Source organism: Hydra vulgaris, chromosome 07 (genome assembly GCF_038396675.1).
Source record: "Hydra vulgaris chromosome 07, alternate assembly HydraT2T_AEP".
NCBI classification, from domain to species: Eukaryota; Metazoa; Cnidaria; class Hydrozoa; order Anthoathecata; family Hydridae; genus Hydra; species Hydra vulgaris.
In genome coordinates, this window is record NC_088926.1 from 32,307,093 (window position 1) to 32,333,779 (window position 26,687).

Below are 26,687 nucleotides of genomic sequence, written 5' to 3' on the forward strand. Positions count from 1 at the left end.
TTAGCTTATTTTATAATACTTAATTTAACTACGTGGTCCTTTGCAAAAGTAATTCGATTGTTTGTGTGTTTTGTTGTCAAAGATGGTTTTCGCTGAAGATTTTTGCGCGAAAGGTCAAAAGCATTATGAATAACTCGCTGAACTGTATGAAATTAGCAATTGCACCTTCTTCCGCAGCAATTTGTGCGGTCGTGGCGCAGTGGTTAGAGCGCTTGCTTCATAAGCAGGAGATCGAGGTTCGAAACGAGCTCTAGATAAATTTTCGCGTCGCGGTAAGGAAGGAGTAATTAGGAGGCGTGAACTTCCTGGTTAAATGCACTTCCGCAGTGCTCTGTGACAAGACCGTTTGGACTTCTTGGGGCAAATAAAAAAACAAAAAAAGAAACAAAAAAAGAATTTAGAAGCTTGTTTCAACAACCTTCGCCGTTTACAATTACTTAATGTTGACGGACGTCTGTGACATTTTTTATTTCATACATATGAGGACTATTAATGTAGTTTTTAATTCACAGTCGGCTGTGTCCAATGGCTCTTGCCATGTAACTAACGGAGTGACCCATTTTCGATAAGTTAGAGAGCATTTTTTTCTCATCTGGACTCAACGGTGCAGCGCGACCCATTATTAATTGTTATTTTATACTTGGTAATAAATTGCTATTTCATACTTGTTATTTTATACTTGATAAAAACAACCTAAATTAAATTTCTGATAGTTTACAAAGATTTACAGTTAAATAATCGTCTGTGGTGTTTACATCAAATAAATGTTCGTAATTGCCCACAAGCGGTTTGTAAATAAAACTTTTTTTGTAAACTTGTCTTATCATTTTTGCGCACTGAAAAAACGTTTTTTTATTATTATAAAATGCGAGTTACGTTTAAAATAAATTTATATTTATATATATTAATAATTATTAATTACCCACTGTATATAATACGAGGTAAATTATTATTAAGTTACATTTTTGAAAATTGGTTAAAATGTTGTTAAGTGTTGTAAACCCTTTGCTTTCATTTACAATAAAAATTCGTTTTTAAATATAAAGTAGGGTTTTATAAACATTTTTGGGGGGTCATTATGTCGCGCAGTGTATAAATTTTAATAACTAATAAATTTTATTAAAACTACTCCCCATTCTAATATCGTATTAAACATATTTTTTAGGTTAATATAAAGTGTTTATTAAATTAATAGAATAAGCTAATAAGTTATTACGTTTTAAAACTATTGTTCATGCTAATACCATATAAAAAATGTTTTTAGAATATTTGTCTGTTAAATTGCTGCTTTATTCGCCAATTAGAAAGAAAACTATGGCTTGCGCGTGAAATAAACGCAGAAAATATTGGAAACAATTTGACGCCAGGTAAATTAATAAAGTCGCAATGTAAACAAATCTTTTTATTTATTTTTATAATTATTATTTTTTTTATAGTAATATATTATTACAAATGTTGCTGTAATAAATTTTATTAAGTAATTCAATTTTTTTTCTAATCATAATAAGCACTAACTTTAAACTATTTTACCGTGCTATGTATGAAAAATATATTAAAACTTTTTTTTCAAGTTTTTGTTGATTATATAGCAGATGTTACTAGGTCGGTTCTCCATTCAATGTAAACAAATTATTCAACCTAAAATATTACTTAGGCAGGCTGAAAATACACAAGTTTCCATTTGTTTATTAAATTTATTTAGTTTATAAATAAACTTTTATTTCAAAATCTTTTATTTTTATTATTCTTACAAATTTTTAGTTTTTAAGCCAACTAGTAAAAACAAATTAAATTTTTAGTTTTAACCTTGATTAATTTTAAGATTAACTACAAAGCCAACTAGTAAAAACAAATTAAATTTTTAGTTTTAACCTTGAATAATTTTAAGATTAACTACAAAGCCAATTAGTAAAAACAAATTAAATTTTTAGTTTTAACCTTGATTAATTTTAAGATTAACTACAAAGCCAACTAGTAAAAACAAATTAAATTTTTTTAATTAGTCAATTACTTTAAGTTGTTTTCCTTTTTTACCAAATAAATTCATGACGCTGCTTAACTACAAAAAAAAACAACCTATTCAATTACAACAACATATTAAGGTAAAATACAATCCTTAAAGGAACTCCCTGATTCGTCTGTACTCAGGGGCAATTCTACGGTGTGTGTTGGTGGTTTATACTCCCTCCTCCTGCAATGAAAGCAAATTTAAAATTTTTTTTTTTTTTAAGAAATATAGTTGGCTAGTTTTTGAGGAGTATAGTCGGTTAGTCGGGTATTTGACACATTTTAGTCTGGAGAATTTTAGTTTTGAGGAATTTTTAATTATTTTTAAAAAAAGCAGCCGGTATTTATTAGAGATCTCCCCTCCCTCCACACCTCCCAAATGGATGTGAGTCAAACAAAAATATTTAAAATGTATCACCTAAAAAAGTGAAGTAAAAGAAGTAAAAAAATTAATGGTTACATGATTACAGACATAAAAACTTGATCTTAAGTTATATTATTTCATTGTTAATGTGTCCACAAAATGCACAACTTACATAATATGTAAGTTGTGCATTGTACATTTTGTACAATATGATGTTGTGGACACATTACCAACTTTAAGATCAAGTTTCTGTGTCTTTAATCCTATACCCATAAATTTTTTCTATAATTCTTCTATAATAGAAGAAGGTATAACGTTGTTTCTTTATACGAAGTGTTTTTTTGTACTTGTACATATAAACTATATACATCAGAAATTTGCAATAAAACGTTTGATATTAACAATAGAATAATATATAATACAATAGAATAATATATAATACAATAGAATAATATATAATGCAATAGAATAATATATGCAATTAGAGTATTAAACCTTTTTTATACTTTAAAAAATTTACTCAAATCTTGAATATCAGGGTCAAAAACCTTGACCCAAAAAACCGTACAAAACAACAAAATAAAAAAATTGGTTTAGCGAGGTAAACTTAAAATAAATTTTTCAACATCATCATCATAAATCACGGTTAAATACTGCTTGAAAAAAAAATGGCTACAATAAATGATCACACTACTAAATAGCAAAAACAAATAAAGACATTAATGTTAAACATGGTTAAATGTAATGTGTTTTATGAATGTATTAGAAACATTTGTGTGAATCTTTATTTTTTCTAAAAGATAACTCTGAAACTAGTTAATGTAATATGATTAAAAAGTAAAGCATTTAGCCAGGAAAAAGGACGAATGACTCGTAAAATGTTGCTAAAATAGCTTGAACATTTTGTGTACCAATCAAATAAGGCAAAATTAAAAAATAAATTTTATCTTAAACAACCATATTGACTATTAAAGCTTGGCACACAATTTTGGCACACAATTTTGAAACACACACACAAAATTGTATGGTAATGTTTTGTTTCCCGCACACTGCACGAATTGTGTCCATTCAATTAATGTTGGATTTTTTGGTCCTTTACAAATATATTTTGATCAAGATGTTTAGACATGGTTAAGAAAATATCTAGATAGATTTTTGATACATTTTCTTGTTGTTGTCACTTTAAAGAGTTGTCCCAGCTAGCACACTTACGTTGGGCCAATGTTTGTAAATACATCGCAAACGTCGGCTATTTTCTCCGATGCAAATACAACGTTGATTTAATATTAGTTTTATCCTATTTATATTAATAAAAACCAGTGACGACGGATTAATAACAACGTGAATTAAAGTAGTTAGTAAAGTTATATTGTCCAACGTATGTAAAAACATAGCAAAAGTTGGTTGTTTTTCCGATATAAATCCAACGTTGACCTAATGTATAGGGATCAATGTCGACCCAATATATATGGATCAACTTTGACCGAATGTTCATAACGCAACGTTAATCTAATGTGTATTGATTAACGTTGGATTATATACATTGAATCAGGGAAATATAAGCCACAAGCAAAACAAACATGAATAAGATCTATAATTAATTAGATACTAAAGAATATGGATTAACAAACGCTTAATTTATCAAAATAATTGAAATATATATGTAAACTTGGGTATGGAAGATAATATATAAATATTTATTGTGTGTGTGCATATATAATATATACACACACACACACACTCATATATATATATATATATATATATATATATATATATATATATATATATATATATATATATATATATATATATATATATATATATATATATATATATATATATATATATATATATATATATATATATATATATATATATATATATATATATATATATATTATTTCTAGGCCTCTATACATATATATTATGGCCAAGCGATATATTGTTGCACATTTCTACGGAGAATGAAGTTTTCAACAGCCCTAATCCGATTGACTGGGTAAAGTGTATTTTCTGCCAAAGTACCTCAGCAAACAAGTGCCCTGTTAATTCTAAGCGTTCGGATTGTTTGACAAGTTACAAATCACTTGGCGAAATCTTACCACAATTTGTGCTGCCAGATTTGATACCGCCTGGATTTTATATTCAGCAATTAGATGATGGCAGTGGTTTTGAAAGTACTTTGATTGAGAACAAAGCTAAGTGGTATAAACCCTGCAGAATGTTTTACTATTCCACTGAACTCAATCGAGCAGCTAAACGTCTTCGTTGCACATCCCTAGCTGCAGAGGGTGAATCCTTATTAAATGAAGCCCAAGCACTTAATATTGAGCACAGTTCATTTAGGCCAAGTGATATGAGAAAATAAAATTTGGTTTACACACAACCGGTTTGTTTTATTTGTGATACCAGTGAGTCAAAGGACTCATTGCACAGTGTCTGTACCGCGGATCTGGATATTAAATTCCACGAGTATGCTATTGCCTTGGGTGATTCTACATTATTGACCAAGTTGAGCGACGCAGATTTGATTGTTCAAGAGGCTAAGTATTACACTAAGTGTCTCAATGACCTATACAACAAAAAAACGTGCTATTTATAAACGCATGCGTGCTGAAGCGCAGCAAGTAGAAGATGAAGTTGACTGTGTACGTGCTATTGTTTTTGCTTAGTTGATCGCTTGCATTGAAGAAACAAGGTTAGAGAATGGTACCACACCCATCTTCAAACTAGCTGATCTAGCTAGACTATATGCTGATCGCTTGTCCCAACTAACTGAAAATAGGCTAGATACACCAACTCAGCGTATGCATAGCACACGTTTGAAAGAAAGACTACAAGCCCGTTTTCCTAACATTCATGCACAACAGGAAGGTCGAGATGTTTTAATTATTTTTAATTGTAACATTGGTCCAGCACTTCTTAAAGCCTGTTAATATGACTGTGATCGTGATGCAGTGTTTGTCAAGGGCTGCGCAGATTATACGCTAAACTATATTTGACACCGGTGAGCCTTTTACAGGTACATTTCAGCCAGGGTGTCAGGAAAGGTCAGTATCAAAAAACCTCTTTGCACTCGGTAATATGATACTAGAAGGTCCAAGCATTGACATACAAACCAAGCCAATTAACACTCCAACTGCACTTGCTATAAGCCAGCTTATAGTAAGTGCAGTTGGAGTCTCTTACTTTTAATAGCGTAAAGTATAAGCGATCAGAGAAACCTAACTCTTCTGTTGTTAAAAGTAGACGAATTCAATCACAAGAAACTTCATTGCCTCCGTATGTTAGTTTGCTTGTGCATGGAACTAAAAGAAGACGATCACTTACTGTTGAGCTATTTCATCTTGGTTTAAGTGTATCATATGATTGAGTACTTGCACTAAAAACTGAACTAGGAAATGAAGTGTGTGATCAGTATAACAGTGATCAAATTGTGTGTCTTCTGAAACTGAAAAAACAACTGTTTACTGTTGCAGCTGTTGATAATATTGACCAAAACCCACAGCAATAATAGCTCATAGAGCATTCCATGGCACAGCTAATTCATTAGCTTAGCAACCTGATAATTTCAGTACTGGAGTTTCACGCAATGTTTTGTTGCTTCTTAACTCGCATGGTAGTAAGAAAATAAAAGCTCTAGCGGAATCATACTCAGATGTTACCCCAGTTAGGCTTTAAAATGATCAACCAGCTATACCTATCAGCAGTGGTCCATTTACAGATAGTGGTGCTGTGTGGGAACAAGAAATCAATAAAGAACATTTGTAGCTTGAAACTGTTAGACAGGTTCATGATGCTGATGGATCAAATGACAATTTGCAATTAGTGGAATGGCTTTCATGGTCGGCATATTATGCCAATAACAATATCGATTCAGATATAAATTTATCAATAGTTTTATTGTCGCCACTATTTCAGGATTCTTCCAATAGTGTTGCCATGATCCGACACTTAATGGATGTAATAAAGAATTCTATCCAACATCTTCATTCTGAACAGATTCCTGTTATTACGTTTGATCAACCACTGTATGCTATTGCTAAAACTATTCAATGGAACTGGCCTGATTTGTACGAAGAAGATAAATTTGTAGTTATGATGGGTAGCCTGCACATAGAAATGGCTAGTCTTAAAGCGCTTGATAGCTTATTAAAAGGAAGCGGCTGGGTCGAGGCTGTTACTGCAGCTGGAATTGTAAGATCAGGCACCGCTGAAGCTCTTTTGTCTGCATCCCATGTTAAACGTTGTCGGTATGTACATGAAATTTCTGTTTCTGCAAATCATATACTACAGTATCAAATTTACGAGTCCTATTGTAGTTTGCTTGACGATGGAGTTCAACCGTTGCCTTTCACTAGCTGGAGCATAAAGCAAATGGTTCATACACAGTTTGCTTATTGCTTATTTACGTTTAGTAAGTCTCTGCGTACTTCAAATTTCGATCTATTCTTAGATAGCTTAGCAAAACTGGTACTATGGTTTTTTTTCACTTGATCGTACTCATGCTCGATAGTTATCTGTGCACATTCGAGATATGGTTTGTCTTTTGCAGAATAGTCCATCAACTTTAGCTGCATTTAACGCGGGAAAATTTACAATTCAAAAAACTGAACGAAAATTTTCAGCAATGGCTATTGATCAAAGCCATGAACAATCCAACGGTGCAGTTAAAGGTGATGGTGTTGCTATTGGTTTAACACAAGACGAACACGCATTACGTCGTTGGATCCAGGACCGGAAGTATCTTGGCTCGTTGTAGAATTTCAATATGGAATGCCTGAGGCCAATGCAGAATATAGACACCATGATCAGCAAGAAAATGTTCAGACAGCTTTCAAACATGATGTAAATGCCCTAGTTGATACACTAGTTGATATGGGTAACCCATTTCTAGTTGACAGTGAAGATATTGTGGTATTACATAGCAGGCGGGTTGTGAGCTGTACTGCAGCCAATATTATATCAATTCGTGATGTAGGCAAATCTCAGTACAAAAATTTTGTTCAAGATTGCTTTGTTAATAGAACGCAACAACTTGTCCCCATTTACAACTCGGCAATCAGCAATCGTGTCTATTTTCTAGATTATACATTGGCTGCCAAACTAGAGACGGCAGTTTGGAAACATTTTTTGAGCATGAAAATCAGTCATATCCCCCTTCAATCTCTGAGTTTGGCACTCTACGATTTGGAGCCAAGTTTGATTTGATTCTATGCTTAGAAAAAATCGCCCAAATCATTGACATTGATCCTTCCACGCCTTCATTTGATATGATGGCTCTTGATGGGGCTGTTATTGTTCGGTTATTGAAGCCTGGTAAGGCAAAGACGTTTGCATCTTATGCATCAGACGTATTCCTTCCTCTCCGATACTTGCCTCATTTTACATGCATGTCATGCAGCAAGGGCTGGTTACAAGAATATTGTAATTCGCGCAGTAGAAACAGATGTTCTTATCATAGCAATATCCTTTTGGCACAAAATTTTATGCAATCAGCTGTGAATTGCATTTGGCACTGGAAAGCATTTCAGTAACATTGCAGTACATGAAATAGCTAACAGTCTTGGAACTAGTGAATCCATTTTTTTGTAAAAAACTGATTTCCGGATTTTCGGAATTACAGGAGATGAAATCCGGAATTCCAGTTTAATTCCGGAATTATTATAGAAGAATTTAAAAAATATAAAGAAAAGAAAGTACATTATTTTTTAACATAAATGTATTTAGTTCAAAACAATATAATTAAAACAAATTACAAAATAAGGAAATATTTCATATTAAAATATTTTTGAACTACATAAATAAAATTGCAAAATGAAAGTTCGATTTTCATTTTGATTTTTGAAAAAGCTTCTTAAAAAGCACAAAGTTACCAATGTTTTGTCGTTGAGCCTTGATCGAAATTTTTTCTTCATCCCAAAATTTCATTTCACTGCGAATTTCGGAATGAATCGATGATTTTTGTAGAACTTTTGACCGTGATTCCGAGAGTGATTCCTTTATCTTTTGCTGAAGAATTTCCTGCAAGGATAACTGAGTTTCCAATGATTCGATAGGTTTATCGTCATCCATTTTAGTAGACTCAGATACTGTCGGGTCTATTTCTAATGCTACTTCACGACTAAGTCTTTGGATTAGAGATATGATAATTTTGGTTATTTCAGTTTTCAAGCGACGCAAAATGTTCTTGTGAATTTTGGTTTTACCCCCATTATGCAAATATTGAAGAATATCGGATACCACAGTTCTTCTTCGATTAATTTGAACTTCAAACTCTTTTTTCATTTCACGGCCAATTTCTTCATTCTCATCAAAATTTTCTAACACAAACGTAAATGTTGCATCCACAGAAAGTAAATTTGCATCAGCACGGCATAACGCGTCTACGGCTAATTTTATAGGCTTCAAATTTCTAGAAACTGTAGATATTATATTCCATTCTAAATCATTCAAAAATGTATCCGCTTTGATATCAATTATTTCCTTTTTTATTGAACTTCCAAAAGATTAAAACGTTCTAACATGGACATCAGGCTACTCCATCTAGTCTTCGAATCAAGCAATAGCTGCAATTCCTTTCCATGATCTTCCTTCACATGTTTTTGCAACACTTCATTTTTTAAATAGGAACGTCGAAACATTCGAACAATTACCCGAACTTTCATGATTACATTTCGCAATGTAAACTTTTCAGTATTTTCTACATCACATTCATTTCTCGTCCCCACTTGCATTCCTTCATCATCACTTAAATCTTCTTCATCAGAGTCCAGATCTAGGACACTCTCATAATCGTCTTCATCTACCTCTTTCTCTGTTTGTTTATAGATCACATTTACAATTGCAATCTGAATTGCATGAGCAAAACACAAAATTTGTTCACAGGGTAATAATCTACCCACTTTTTGCATCATAGAAGCACCATCAATTACAATACACGAAATATCGTTCCTTATATTTAACTGAAATGATTCTTACTTGTCTTCTAACAATTTTACACAATTTTCAGCCGCAAATCGACCATTAATTCGAGAAAGACCCGAATTTCAGATATTTTTCGACCAATGAACGTTAACATTCATATAACGTCTATTTCGAGAGGACGTCCACTCGTCCAATGTTAGACTAAAGCATAAATTCTTTTTTAATTGATTAATTTCAGCAATTTGCAATTGTTTAATTTTTTTAGTATAATCCATCATTTGTTTTTTTAGTATCATCCATCAATTGTTTAATTTTTTTAGTATAATCCATTTTAGTATAATTCATCAAACTTTCGCTTGTTCAAAACTGTGTTGTGTTTAGAACGAAGATGTGTGTGCATGGGAGTTGTACATCCACCTAATATCTTTAAAACTTGCTTGCATTGCATGCATTTCGCCACCTGATTTGTTTTCCCTCGTAGAAAATATTTCCACACTGAATTTGATGAGCTTTCTTTTGAAATGTCCGTAAAAGTTTCTTCAGATTTATCTACCATACTTGGGTTGGGATTTAAAACAATAACAATGTAAGTCTACAAAATTTTTGAAACATAAAATTAATATAATGACTTACTTTGTCTGCTCTGCATTCAATTTAATTTCTTAATGTTGATATTTCATTAAAAAAATTTTTTTTAATGAATTTGCAGTAGCCTAAGCCTACTAAAATTTAAATTTTTTGAATTTATAACAATGAAAGTACACAATGCTGCCATCTATAGTAAAAGTTCTTCTAAATTCGAAATTCTAAAAATTTCAAAAAAAAACTTTTGTTTTGTTTTTATATTATGTATTTATTCCGTTTTAAAAATTCTAATTTTTATTACTAAAAACTGTTGTATTATACTACTGAGGATGACAACTTTGTTGTTGAAAAACGTTTTTAGTAATAAAAAAACGGAAGAAATACATAATATAAAAACAAAACAAAAGTTTTTTTTGAAATTTTTATAAAAACAGTTCTAAATAACTTTAAAAATAAAATAAGAATTAAATAATCAAAATTCTAAATTCGAAAAATCCGGAATTTGCGTTTTTGAATTCCGGATTTTTAAAAATTCAAAATATGACGGAATTTCGGAATTCCGAAATTCCGAAATCCGGATTTGGATTCACTACTAAGAACCGCTCAACTGGTTTTCCGTTCAACTGGTTTTCCGTTCAACTGGTTTTCCGTTTAACTGGTTTTCCGTTTTGTACACATCAGGAGTAGAATCAACAATGATTGAGATATATTTTGCAAATTTGATTTCGCACACTAAGAAATTGTCAAAAGTAAATAAAAAAATTATACTATAACATAATACTTAAGTATGATTATATTACCTATAAGTTCCATAACCCCGGCGGCTATTAAGTATATGAGTTAAATGTCTTTAGATAAGTACGAGTTACAACCCATTCCTTTGTTTCCATAAGTTATCAAGTATTTGGTGAGAAAAGGATCAAATTTTACGAATAGCTCAATACATTCAATAAAGTTTCGCTGCTCATCGATCCTAGTTTTTTGTCTGATCCGCGGAATAATAATCCTCTGAGAATGAACAATAAATAAATTATTATTTTAAATTTCTTTTTTTCACCATTATGTTCGAACTTGGAAGTTCTTTCAAGTTGTTAAAAAAATAAAACGTCTAGTTTGGGATACGCTGTACACGCTGTTATCGCAAAGGTTATAAATCTCTGGGATATGAGAGAAAGTCACAGGTAAAGGCCGATAATAATTTTTCTTTCAAATTATACATCTCTTCAAAATTCACCTAGATGCTCTGGCCCCTCGAACTACGTGGCCACCCGGTACGTGTCCAGAGTGTCCGTTATTTAAACCGGCACTGAGTTTGTCGTAGCAAGTGGTAAATTTTAGTTTTATTTAGTTTTTATTATTTATACTTTTATTTAAATATCTATAGAATTCATTACATGTTACTCAATCGTGCAAATGCGTGTGAATAGATGAAGCACAATTCTATATAAAATATAAGAATCGTATCAAGCTCAAAGTCTAAAAGCAGCTCATAACTTAAAAATGAATAAAGTAACCAAAAACATTGAATTCCTTCAAAAAACTAATCCTTAAAAATTTTGGAACAAAATCCGAAGAATCAAATCAACTTTGAACACTCGTGTTTTCACTATTAATAAAAAACAAGAAAGAATAGAATCTGAAGAAGAATTTCGGCAAAACTTTAATACGACTCTGAACACTCTCACAATTACTAACAAAAATTGCAAACACCGTCACACTTTAACAATGGAGCGGTTCTAGAGTACTTATTACCCTCCATAAGTGTTCCATTAGTCAAATCTTATAAAAAATCTCTAATCCATCTCTTAATAATTCCAACTCTCGTGGAATTAGTATCATACTTACTTTGACAAAGTTCTTTGAATATACTATCATGGAAGTATGTCCGCAAATATCAAGTATCCGCCGCTTTGGTTTTAAGCAAAGTAGCTCTACTCTTCATGAAGAATTCCATTTGAATAAAACAATGAAACACTACAATAATAATAACTCTTCAGCATATATCTGTAGTTTAGATGAAAATAAGGCCTTCGTCCAGCGTTTGTTAGAGGGTAAAGAAATAAATATAAAACGTCCTAATGCTGACGTAGAAGATAACATAGCGGCAAAGTTTAAACCAGTCCTTTGAATTCTGGAATATCAGAGAACTAAGAACCACATTTAAAAACTTGACAGAAGAATGTATTCCAAAAAAAATTCCTCCGCAGTATATCAAAGTGCAGCAAAAATTATGTATATTCCTTCTTTAAACTTGGTGACTTGTCTACCTCGGACATTGAGGGGACGTCTGAAGGTCCCCTTCGACATTTATCGGACATCTTAGGACGTCCAATGCCCACTGGGTTCAGACTAATTGTATAAACTATTATTACTAATTGTATAAACTATTATTGATGAAAAAAATAAGTAAATAATTAAATTTAGATATACTATGTATTGTCACATTTAACTTTATGTATATTTTGTATTGTTTGTTATTTTATAAATTATTATTTGTTTGAAATAATAAAAATACCACAAACTTTTTTATTGTTAAGCATATTGTTCTATAATTCTTTTACAGGTTGTTAAATAAAAATAATAACTAAACTTTTATCTTGATAACTGTATTTACCTGCATAACTAGATGTATTTATCTAGTAAAAACTAGGTAGTGTACTAACCAGATAAGTATTTACCTGCATAACTAGATGTATTTATCTAGTAAAAACTAGGTAGTGTATTAACCAGATAAGTATTTAACTGCATAACTAGATAACTGCAGTTTTTAAAAACTTTGATCAGAAATAATTTTTAAAAGTTTTTTTTAAAATGTAAACTTTTAATTATTTTACTTTGTTCATTTGGCTTGTGTGTTTGGCTTTTGTGTTTGGCTTTTGTGCCTAATTTTTGTGTTTGGCTTTTGTGCTTGGTTTTTGTGTTGGGCTTTTGTGTTTGGCTTTTGTGTTTTGTTTATTTAGCTTTTGTGTTTGGCTTTTGTGTTTGGTTTTTGTGTTTGATTTTTGTATTTGGCTTTTGTATTTGGCTTTTGTATTTGACTTTTGTATTTGGCTTTTGTATTTGGCTTTTGAGTTTGGTTTTTACTTAGCTTTTCTGAGTTTATACATGCCTTGGCGTCGCACTATGCCTCAGACAGGTGAAAAAGTGGCAAAGTTTCCTAATTTTTAACTTTAAGTTACCTTTCTAAAAACTTATTTTTTTTATACTCTCAGACATATACATTAGTAATATTAGGGTATTGAGATTGTTATTTTATAGAACTAAGGGTTAAGTAAAGCTATCAGTGAGCATAATTATAGAAAGGTAAAATTATGTGAATTTCGCGGCATTTTAATTAACGTTTCAAAATGGTGTTAATACAAAAAGAAAATTTTTTCCTAAAACTGTTGTTATATTGAGAATCTAATAAAAGAAAAACCTTTTGAAAACATGTAAAAAATATCTTTATTTGTATATTTATAACTATAAATAAAAACAAGTAAAATCTCAAAATTTTTAAAACAACTTCTGCTTTTAAAGTTACCTATAAAAAAAACCTTCATGATCCCACAGTGTTTTCAACTTTATTTTGCTCTTTACATCGATAAATTACAGTATAGAAAAATGCAGCTGCACAAATTGCACGATTCTAATTTGCTTTCAAAATTTCAACTGATAGTTGAAAAAATAATAAAAAATTAAAATTAAATGCATTTTAGGGTTATACAGGATGCTTGACATTTTATATCAATGACTTTATTTATAACATTTAATTGTTTCCTGAGTATTTACCAACTATTTTATACTTTTTAGAATAAATAATAAGAAAATAAAAACACTTGTTAAATGTTCAGGAAATAAAAACAGTTGGTTTTATATGTTTATATTTCAGCCATGACTAAAAGTTATTGCTGAAACAAATTATATATAAATAGTTAGTCTTTCAAGCATCCTGCAAAAAAGACTAACTATAGAATAAATTATAGATCATAGAAGACATTATAGATCAAATTCAAAGTATTGGCGGGTTTACGTGTCCTAATCTTACAAAGCAAACTGTGGATACTTTTTTATCAACAGAAAATATTCTGGACATTGAAATTGAAGATTTTAAACTAACTGCAAATAAAGTTGTTTCAAAATTGAAGACTAAATTCGAAAATTCTAACAGAACCTATGCCAGAATGTATGCCTAGAATGTTAACTTGAATTTAGGAAATGTGGCAAGAAAAGAACTATTTCTGGTGATGAGAGGCCTGTTAAGCCATAGAATAACTAGGAGAAAGGAGAGAAGCAGAGTAGCGGTATTAGCTCAATAGTATCCAGTAGCACTGATCAGAAATTTAAGGCCCAAAAAGTTATAATTTTCGTATTTATTGAGTAAGATTTCTTTTACTGTAACGATTTCTTAATCATATTAATATACTAATACAGATGAACAAAAAACTGTTACAGTAAAATGAAGCTTACTCAATAAATCCAACAAAAACCATAAAAATAAGTACATTAGATTTCAAGCCTGCCCTCAGTCTTAAGGTGCAATGTGATTTATCAGATGACCAATGTCAAACAATGAGAAATAGTTACTTACTGCATAATGCAGATATTTATCCAACATTTCATAATTAGTTTGTCGGAAAATAAAATTGTTATCTAAATATGGTTCAGGTGAATTAGACTGAGGGTAAAAAAGGCAGTTTGTGGTCTTCTAAGTATTCTAGACCATACTCTGCAGTAAGTCGCGCATCTTCCGGAAAGCTGAACAGTTCGGGAAAACTTTTTTTTGTTTATTAGTTATATAGGTGCTCTCAGAAGTCCTTGCGGTCTTATTACAGAGTATCGCAGAAGAGCATCTTATATATTGCCTCCTCCGTTACCTCCGTTATCAGGCAAGAGCGTAGGATCTCAAATCTCTTGATAACAAGCTTAAACTCTAAATAATTCGCCACTACAAACACTGCGCCGCGGCGGCTTTAGTTAAGAGTTTAAATCTTGCTAAAGGCATAAATACATAGTCTTTTGTCATGTTCTGTTATTTAATAATGCACATTCTTTAAGACATCTCATGTTATAAATATAAGCGACCTTTGCAGAATTAAAAAAATATTATATATCTTATTATCTTGAATTATCTTGAGTCTTTTTAAGTTTTTGCAATATTTGTCTTCCACTTAAAGCAAATTACTATTGGTACGTACACCTGAAGTTTATAGATAAAAAATTAATACATATATAGCGTAAAATAAATATGTTTTTAAAAATCTGATAAATAACTGTATAAAAGTTTGTATAAATACTAAAATTGAAAAATAATTTACAAACAAATATAAATATGATACAAAAAAATGTTGGTAAATAAAAAAGCTACTTTAATAGTAAAAAACCTTTTTTTTTCTTTTCAACGTCTCTATAAATAACAAGTTATGTAGATTCTTAACAAATGAAACCTTTTAGGTAAGAACAACTTCATCATCATCGCCAACATATTGTTGGAAAAAATCATTGAGATTTGTGTTTAAAATAATAAAGCGAAAATAACTGTTCTTGAAGTATACAACACCGACAATCATTGTTTTTGTTAATGGCACCAAATTTTTTTTTTTGTTAATCTTTAGGGAGAGAGACTGTAAAAAAAGGCTGTAAAAAAAACTTTAAGTTGATATTTCTTTCATAAAGTCATGTATTCGTACGCTACTACAATTTCTCTGCGTTTTATAACGTGCATGCGTGCATTTATATGATCGCTGCAATTTTTTTCTTCCTCTAAATATACAATTTCTTTTTTGACTTCTTTACAGAATAGTTTACCCGATTCGTTTACAAGCGTCACTTCCATGATCTTATTTGGAATAGTAACCTTGTCAATAAGATCAGGAATTTCTACAGACACAGTTTTGCAAAATGGTTTTCTATTTTTAAATATATGTCTGAAGAAATTATTGTGAGCTTTGTTAATTCTAATTTTCGTAGAAACATCGTCTTGATTTGGATATGATATGATGTAATATTTATCCTGTAATATTTTTAAGAATCTCAAAGGATCTACTTGTTCGCTAACGGGGCATGGTGGATAATTAAGTGGGGTCGCTTCAAACGTCGTTATCTAAAAATGAAAATAAATATACAGTTTTAAAAAGTATATTATTAACAAACAAACTCATTACTATTAATGCTTTTTTATTTTAATAAAATATTCTTTCTTCTATCTTAAGTCTACAATAAACATCCCAGTAAACATAAGACGTGTTTAACGCGTCTAAAAAACCTTTTAGGTTTTTTAAATGTCTAAGTTTAACACGTTGTTTAGACGTCTCAAACACGTCTTGTGTTTACTTGTGTAATTTATATTCGATTAAGTTCGATTAAATTTAAAATAAATTAGAAAGTGTTAAATGTAAAACTAATAAGAAACCCACCAGCATCATGGAAAATATAATTTGCATCAGCATCTTAAATGAAAGTTGTAATGAATAAATTATATATAACTTATTTTTTTTATTTATTTTAACTGTTTTTATACTTTTTTTTTTATAGCTGCTAATCGGCTGATTTGTGCAAAATTAGAAGTTCATTTTAATTTAAAGAGATTTAGTAAAATCCGAAACAAAAACTGATTTATTAAGTTATGTTACTTTGTAAAATATGCAATATTGAGCGAAACCTTTATTCCATGCTTAGAGGTTTCGTGAAGAAAATGCAGCTGCAAAACTAAATTACGTATCAAAAATACTAATAAGGTAGTATAATTACGTAATGAAAAATCATTAACAATTTTTTAATTTACTATATTTTTAAATTGTAGGACCAAATTAATAAGTGTAGATATACAAAAAGGTAGCAAACGCAATTCACATTTCTCAATAATCATAACAAGAATTGTGGTGATTGATTTTACGAAATAAATATCAATTTAAACAATTCTAAAATAAATTTTAAATATTATAGTTTTACTATTACACCTTTATTACGTTCCGTATAGAAATAAAAAGCGAAAACCAAAATGCTTGAAAAGAAAGTTAGAAATCAGCCAAACAAATTAACAAAAAAGGTGTCTATGGAGTAGTGAAAACCAAAATGCTTGAAAAGAAAGTTAAAAATCAGCTAAACAAAAAAGTCTATGGAGTAGTGTAAAAGTGAAAGTTTATGTAAAGGTTTCAGTTTAGGTGTTGCTACAGATGAGTCTAAGTTCATTTATTTTGCCTGTAATAATGAATAGTTTATATTTTCTATTATATTAGGTTCTCTTATATTATTTTGGGTTTTAGTTGAGAACTTTTTAGTCAATCTACCTTAACATCAGATCTTGAAGGAATCAAAGAAATGAGTCTATGACGCGGTAAATCACAATTAAATAACAATAATGTTTTAAATTGTTGGTCTCTTTGCCATGCAAGGTTCGTGCTGGTGAAATTTTTTAAAAAAGACGCTTTTTGAACGTTTAAAAGTTGTCCAAAACGTTCAAAAGACGTCCAAATCGCTCAAAAAAGACGTCTTTTTACATCCCGTGCCCACTGGAAAAAGCATGAGAACCTGCACTAAATCTGCTCCTACTGATTTCTACAACCGATCAAAGAAGGTAATTTTTTCTCAATGTGAAAATACGTTTAACCAAAACCACATGGCCTCGGAGTAAATTTTTGCTGTGAAAGAATGCTGTCATAAGTTTCAAAAATTTTGAATAGTTTCATACTTTTTAAAATATTTTTCAATAATTTAAAAAGTTTTCAAATCTTTTCAAAATCATTTAAGAAATAAAATGTTCTGATTCACCGTTGTTTTCAATCCCCTCCCTGCTCCTTCTTCAACCCCCTAAATGAGGTGAAGGGGTTATTTCTGTCGCACTCTATACCACATCAAAATAAAATTAATGTTGTTTTTGCAGCACAAACGAACTAAACATCAAAGCTGAGAATAGACTTTAAAAAACAGAAATGTCTTCGCAAAGTGGTGTATTTCTCAAAAATACTCTGATTACAGGTTGTATAATTATAAGTCAAATTCTATAGTGAAAATCTCATGGCAATTTAGTGGTTCGTGGTTTAAATAGGTATTTAATTAATAATAAATATTAATATGTCTATATAATTTTATTGTTTAGTTTTGAGTGTTGTAACGCAATATAAGTTATCGTTAGAATTCGTCAAAAGATCTTTCTGAGTTTATTATTAAATTATCAGGAGTAGTATTTTCATTGCTGAACAATTGTAGATTATTTACGAGTTTATATTTGTTACGTATAGCTTGTAGTCCACCAAAAAGAAGGGCCGCTAGTTTGAAAAAGAGTTGGGTATGAAGTTTGTATTGAGAGTGTGAAATGTGTTCTTCAAAACATTGATGATGAGATGGAAAGAGCAGAGCTTCATATTTTTATATAGAACCTTGTAAATAGCTTTAAGAAAAAGAATTATAAGTTAAAAATACTATTAAAAAATAAAGGTTTAAGCATAATCCAAATATACAACACTTTTTTTTTTTATTACTTTGATGTTTGACATCATCAGGGCCATTGACACGAGTTTCGAAGTGGAGGGGCACAATCGTAAATTTCTAAAAAAAGCCCTCTATATCTAGAAGTTTCTGGGAGAGAAAAAAAGGTCTTTAAAAAAAAAGTGTGTGTGGGGGTGAGATGACGGGGAGAGGGATGGGGGCGGGGCGGAATCAAGGTCTTAACCTTCCGGTGTTATTGACCGAGATTATTTTTACTGCTTATTTTCTTTCTTTTTTCTTTAATTTTAAAAATAAAAAAATAAAAAGTTTTTTTACACTTTGTAGTTGCGATTGTATTATCATTTTTAAGCGGCAATTGTTATTAGTGATAACTTACTCGTTATGTTTTTGCAGTTTCGATACGATTCAAATAGATGTTTCGATTTTATTGTTTAATGGATTTTTGTGGTTTCGAAACATTAAAAGCAAAACCTTAAATATAATGCAGTAGTAAAGATTTTAATTTCAATAGTAAAACTTAGGATCGTTAGTTTATTGCAATTATTAACTTAAGTGAGATATTTTTCATTAGGCATTGTTGTTTTATTGCGTTTTTTACTTCTTTAAAAATAAATTTTTAGTCTTGGTTCAAATAATATAAAAAAGATAATTATGAACCACCACGACAAATCTGGACAACTTGCTTTATTAATAAAATGGCTTTAGCTAGCGTGGTTTTAGAAAAACTGTCGAAAATCTTGCCATTTATTTTCTTCAAAAATATCATTTTAAAAAGTACTAGTGCTAAATAAATTACAATTTTTCCGATGCAGCTTTCAAATTTTTCACACGAAAATTATTTTAAATGCAAAAAGAAAAGAGCTCCCATTTCAATGACACTCACAAAACATGCTCAAAAATATCAAACAGAGGTGGCTCTAGAGATCAGGAAATTCGTTGCCGCCAAAGTTTGAAGCCATGTAATAATATGAAACATACCCGGACTTATTTTTTATTTGACACTTTTATAATTAACAGTGTAACTTTAATCATCAGCATTTAATAAACACGAACAGCATAACAGAAAAAAAAACCAAAAAAAAAACAAGAAAAAAACAAACAAATATACACAATGATGATACATGTGTGATACATGTGTTTTTTAGAGGAATTAAAATGTAATAATAAGGTTTTTTTTCACAATCAAATCAGAAACATATTGTATTATACATTCACATACTGAAAAAAAAACTCTTTGTGCTTTGGCTTCTGCAAACGTTTTTATTATCTTTGTTAAATTAATGTTGCAGGTAATTTCACTATATATAATAATAAAAATCATAGTCAGTACGCGCAATCAGCCCTGGTTCAATGTTATTCTTAACGCTGTTAATCTCAAAAATATTGCTTCCCTGAGGCGCCTTTGACTTATATTTAACAATAAAACTTATATTTAAATATTTAACAAAGTTTCCTTGGTGACATTATATTCGTATTAATTTTGTACAAGAACTTTCACTTTCGTTTCCTCAAAATTAAAATAAATAAAAAGCTCGAAAACTTCATTAATGCAAGTTAATGAATAAAAAAAAAGTGTATTCTTATTTTGATATAAAAAAATCGGACTCCCAGCAAAAGTGGGATCTTGTAAAAAGGCAATCTTAAAAACCTCCTTTTTTTTATCATTCTTGATCTTGGAATAACTATTTAGACAAATGTCACAAACATTTTAAATATAAAAATATAGTGATAACCACTATGTTTTGAAAAATGTCATTGTTAGCACGTTTTACAAGGAAGGGATTTTTGTGTTTTAAAGAACGTGATGCAATATATTTTTAATTGAATTGAGATCACGTGATTAAGTTGCCCAATTCTTTACTTCAATTTGATTAATATCAAACCTTTTTTTTTCGTAGTCTTGTTGAAATGTTTATAAAAAAGACATATTATTATCAGCATGAGAAACTATATTTTTATCAAGAATATCATGATAAAAAACACTGATCCAAAATACCATATATTCAATAAATACGTCCAAATCCACTAAATCCAAAAAAGTACCCCAAACCTTTGCACCCTTTTGCCACTATGCTTGATTGTTTTTGTGTATTTAGGACCCTTCTTTTTGGTGGACTACAACCAAATGTTCATCTTAAGGTCTTCGTGCCTTTAAATTGTCATTAGGACCTTTAAAATTGATTCATTGCTCTGCAATATTCTTATTTAATTAATAATAGTTTAGTTTCTATAGTTAATTAATTCCAGTGTCTATGAGCATTTGCAAGTTTTGGCAACAAAATTCTCTATTTGCTAAAAAACTTTCTTGACTGTAGAAAACAGTGTTTTATTTTAGTGAATTTCTTCTCTGAATGTTTATATGTCTGAAGTGGTGTTACGTCAAGATTTGGTTATGGGATCTCTACTACTTTTGAGCTTTATTAATAATATGCCAGCATTAGTTAAGAATACTTGCAAACTTTTTTGCTGATTCCAAATTGCCAAAATTTATATTTGTTATAAACTTAGCGAATGTTTAGGAGAACATTTATATCTTATGTATATTATTCATCAAGACTTTGGTTCATGAAACTTAGCATAAATAAATGCAAAGTTCTAAAGTTTTACGGTAGTTCCTCAGAACTTGACATCTTCTTGAAAATATTGGACACAAACAGTTCGCATTCCTTTTAAAGCTGCATTTGTCAGGAGAATGTTGTGTAACCTAATTAATAATAAACTCAAATAGTTAGAACAGATTAGTGCAACAACTAATCCGAACGCTGTACTTAGATACTCAAAAGAACTTTCAAAAAATGGAATCCAAGTATGTTTTTGAAGCTTTATTCAGCGCATGTGCGCCCAATATTGGAGTACTGTGGAGCAGTTTGGAGCCCTTACTGATAAATGGGAATTAAAAAGTTAGGATCAGTACAACCAAACTTGTTTCGAAATTGCGCTATATGAACTACAATACATGTCTAGTAAACCTTGGTCTCAGCTTATTAGCTGAACGATGATCAAGAGATGATCTAATTTAATTTTTTTAAATGTATAAAAAGTTAACGTTGTCAACTGGAATCAAAATTAAATAAGCGAGCTCTTTCGCATGTGATGGTTGTGTAAGTTGTCGTAGTGCAAAGCATAAAATTAAATTAGAAGCTACAGGAAAAAGTCAAAGACAAAACTTTTTTTTAAAATTGAGTTGCGCTAACATGTAGTTCTTTGCTTGCTTCCAGGGCCGTATTTAAGATTTTGGCGCCCGTGGGCAACAAAAATTTTAGCGCCCCTCCACCACTTTGCTTATAATTAAATTTAAAACTAGTTGGTAAGTAATACTACCAATACTAATTATAGGGATTTGTGGTATCTGTATTTAGTATTTAAATAAAATAAAAAAAAAAAGCTAATGCAGTGGCCTGGTAAATATTATTAATATATTTAAAAATGTAAAAAATAATAGAATAATATAGGTAAGATACTAATAAAATATAAAATAAACATAAAATATATAACATATTTTTAAATACATTATAATATATAAAATAATTACTTCAGTTTTTTTTCTTGCTAGGTAAAAATTACAGAATAATATAACGGGTCCGCCAAATAACTTTTTTTTTTTGAAAATGCTATAAAAAAAACTACTGAATATTTTTTCAAATGTCTTTTTTTATTTGAAAGTACAATCCTTCCGGTTAATAATGGAAAATAATTTCATTCAAATGGCTGCCTCGGCTGGCCATGCAGTAGCCTACACGATCGGTCCAATTTTTAAGCACATTATTGATTGTGTGCAGCTGAATTTCACCAATGGCTACACGAATATTGTCCTTTAAAGCGTCAATTGTCTCTGGCTTGTCGGCGTAACACTTATCTTTGAGAGCACCCCACAAATAATAGTCCAATGGTGTCAAATCGCAGCTCCGAGGTGGCCAAATGACATCAGCTCTGCGGCTGATAATGCGATCTTCAAAAACAGGGCGCAAAACATCGAGTGTAGTTTCAGCTGTGTGGCTCGTAGCGCCGTCCTGTTGAAACCAAATGTTGCCAATATCCTCCTCTTCAATTTTTGTGAACAAAAATTCGGTCAACATGGCCCGATAACGATCGCCATTGACTGTAACGGCCACCCCTTGCTCATTTTCGAAGAAAATTGGCCCAATTATGCCTCTGGACCAAAATCCGCACCAAACAGTGACTCGTTTTGGGTGCATCGGCTTTTCAATGTATGCGTGCGGGTTTTCTGTGCCCCAAATGCGACAATTTTGCTTGTTTACATACCCGCAAAGATCAAAATGAGCTTCATCTGAAAAGATGATTTTTTTGGCAAAATCGGCATCTTCTGTAAGTAGATCGCAGGCCCACTTATCGAAGCGAAAACGCATTGGATGGTCAGTTGGCTTCAACTCCTGAACCAATTGGACTTTGTATGGCGTCATACCAAGGTCTTTATGCAAAATTCGTCTAAATGATGTCTCTGAAATGTTCAATTGTTGAGAACGACGGTAAATTGATGTTGATGGCGCTTCACGCACACTTTCTGCCACAGCAGCAATATTCTCGGGTATTCGCACTGTTTTTGGCTTTTCACGCTTTGGTTTATCGATGAGGATGCCAGTTTCTTTCACTCTTTTCACAAGATAACGAACATACGGAGCTGACGGTGCTTCTCTTCTTCCAAAATCCGTACGCAATTTTTGCACACATTCTGCAACATTACCATGATTTTCAAAGTAATGTCGCAATATTTCCCAGCGTTGTTCAAGTGTATACACAACCATATTCGTTCAGCGGAAGGATAAAACTAATTATCTGTCAAATCAGACATGAGCTAAGTGTTACCATTCACGAAATAAGCACTATGTGAAAAAAAAAAAGTTAGATGGCGGAACCGTTAGGTAATATACTAATAAAATATAAAATAAACATAAAATATATAACATCCTATCAAATACATTATAATATAAAAAATCATTACTTCATTTTTTTTTTCTTCCTTGTTTTGCCGCAAATGTTTTTATCACATCTGAGTAATTTAAGCTCTTTGTAAGAGTAGCTTCTATGTTAAGAACTGCAAGACTATTAAGTCTTTCTGAATAAACATAGATGATCTTAAATAATTTTTTATTCTACGAAGTGTAGAAAAAGACCTTTCGGTTGAACAGTTGGAGGCCAAATTACAAAGGAACATTCTTAAAGCTACATCAACATAAGGAAAAATTGTAACTAATTGTTTTTCTTTTATAAATTTACTCATATCTAATAGGGTTTTAGGAGGGTTGGTGGGTAATTTTAATACACTTTGAAAATGAACACATTCATTTTCAAAGGATTCATCTAGATCTTGTTTGCAGATAGTTTTCAATTTTTTTGCGTCATCACGTATTTTTGAAGGGTCTAGTTCATATATTTTTAAAATAAAGCTGTATTTAGATATTATGCTGTCATAAGCAGATTTTCTTTTGTTGAGTTCGACTGTTAAATTGGCACATATGACATAAAATGTATTAATTTTAAAATTGTTTGTTTCTTTGTTTATTTTCAAATTCCGGAATTTATTACAATCTATAAATTTTTCTTTTGCTGCGTCTTCATAGGTTTGAGGCATTTCTCGTACAGATTTAACATAAGCCACTAATGAATTATATAACTCTACAACAGTACTCAAATCTATTTGAACAGACTGTAATAGTTTACTAGTTTTATTAAATGTATGAAGTACATCATTCCAAAACTCGGTCATAAATGATGTTTCTAGTCTATTAAGTTGTCGAAGTAGTCCCTCAGCTTCTGACCTTGCAAGTGGTTTTTGTAGTTTATCATGTTTCAAATCTAGTAATGCTTTTTTCACGCCACCCCAATTTGTTTTCAAACTATGGCAAGCATCATCTCGAGCAGACCAATTGGTAATCCTTCATTTTCTTAATTTTTTTTTAAACCAACAAAGTGTATAATGAAGTTATTGTATTAATGTAATTTTAACTAAATTAATATTAACTATTTTTAAAATGTATTAAATGTAACTAGAGAGCTAGGTTATAAAACATAAAACTAATAACCGACAGTTGCTAAAAACACTTACCTTTTATTTCTTGTTTTGAAAAAAAATCAAATATTTTTGCAAGTTTTGAAATATTATTTTCAATTTTCAATTTTCTTTTTTTGTTTGCAGCTCCGCTAGGTTTTTTTTTTGATTCATTATATATCAATAATAAATATATTAATTATAACTATATAAGTATAATATATTTTACCGTGACCGTGCTCGCCGCTATACTCATCTATGACGGAGGCCAAATAATATTCCGCAGATTGGGAAACAAATAACAATTTACAATATTGTACAATTGTCAATTACCTAATATTTAGTATTTTGTATCATAATATTATATTTTAATATTAATATAATTTATAATTTTTCCGAAAACTTTTTATAGTCTCCGTAAAATTTTTGGCGCCCCATTGAGATATTCCAGGGGGGGCTATTGCCCCTCTGAACCACCCCTTAAAAAGGGCCCTGCTTTCTTCTTATAGTACTTGCCTGCGTAGATGCTGCTAAATCGGTCAACGAGTTTAAAAACAAATATGAAAAATGAACTTGTTTACATCTGGGTTGTTCTACTCTAGCTGGGTGTCGTTAGACACTCGGCTCTTAGAAGTCAAACTGCTATATATTTTATTTAATTATATAAATAAAAGATTTAAAATTTTATTAATATAATTAAAATGAATTAATATAAATAAAATTTTATTTATATAGTTACATTTATTATATAGTTACTGTAATAATAGTAACAGTATATGTATATATTTATATATATATATATATATATATATATATATATATATATATATATACGTATATGTATATATAAATATATATACATACACATATACAGTCGTATGACAATTTATAATGGCCACCTATTAATTTTGATCATTTTAAAATCATCATCTCATTTTTTTCTTATGAAATAAAAATTGAATAATAATCTTTTTGTTGTGCACTTGTTGAGTCTATGACCAGACTTCTATTTTCTATTACCAGAGTTTTGAATTCATTTTTTTAAATTTATCTTCAAAGTATTTATATAAATCAGTAAAAATATTGTTTCTTGAATATTCCTCATCATTTTTAAGTAAAAATAATTGTATTTGATATGATGTTCTAAAGCTATGAAACCTAAGCAAATTCTTAACTGTGGTACTGAAATTTGAAATTTTGTTTTAGATATTGGGCAAAAAAAAGATTGTTACCACAGAAAATTGCCAAAATAAGAGCACATATAATAAGTGCTAGTCTTTCTCAACAAGAAATTGCCAAAAGATGTGGTATTTAGCGAATTTCTGTACAGAAATTGCACACAAAAATGGCTAATATGGAGAACTTGACCAAAAATTGATTTTGAATATATTTGAAGTAAGTTTTAAATAATAAAATTTATTATCAATTTGCTGAATACTTTTTATTTGTCAAATACCCATTTCTTTAATAAAAATTACTTTTTAGAACATTAATCACAAAAAAATATTAAAATAATAGACTTTAAAACTTAAACATGTAAAAAATTGTAGGCGGTCAAAATAAACTGCCACATATATGTATATATATGTATATATATATATATATATATATATATATATATATATATATATATATATATATATATATATATATATATATATATATATATATATATATATATATATATATATATATATATATATATATATATATATATATATAATGAGTAAACAACAATATGAGTAGGAATCTGCAATTTTAATTTGAACACGCTGAGCCTTTATAAAAAGAACAAAATAGTAAGTTAAAATACAATTTAAAATCTTTGATTGCTTTTCATTGATACTTGTTTGTTTTAACGCTATTAGGAAATCTTATCGAAGTTTATCTAATTCTGTATCTTTGTTATTATTTTTTAACTTAGCTGTTGCTTTAGTTTTTTGGTATGACATAATTTTGTTTCTTTTTTTTTTTTTTAAATAAAGAACATTTTTCCTTGTTCTTAAATTTTATATGAACTTTTGTATTTTTTTTTGTCTAGGTTCAAGAGTTTTTTTACACATTCCAACAAGCATTCTATAACTTCCGCAAAAGTTTCGTTAATAATTTTTATTGAAATTACATAAGAATTTAATGAAGATGATGTCGTTAGTGGTTTATGTCATTCTAGGTAGGCTAGGTAGGTAGTCTAGGTAGATTTCTAACCAAACACAGCACTATAAAGGTCCTGGCCAATTTTGTTTTGTGGTCAGTAGTATTCATTTCCCAATGAGTAGTCCCAAACTCTATTTAGATGTTTCAGTGTCTCTTATCCATGCAATTAATGATCTTTTTTAAAGTTCAATTTCTTTGCTCAACTAAAACTTG

At 30.1% G+C, this 26,687-nt stretch overlaps 1 long non-coding RNA gene across 1 annotated transcript; it reads left to right on the top strand.

Moving 5' to 3' along the window:
* Nucleotides 1-1,287: 1,287 nt before the first annotated feature.
* On the top strand, nt 1,288-26,687 carry LOC136082418 (uncharacterized). Its single transcript, XR_010639675.1, has 3 exons — nt 1,288-1,367; nt 25,527-25,715; nt 26,362-26,687. It is a non-coding gene; the product is annotated as an uncharacterized LOC136082418 (long non-coding RNA).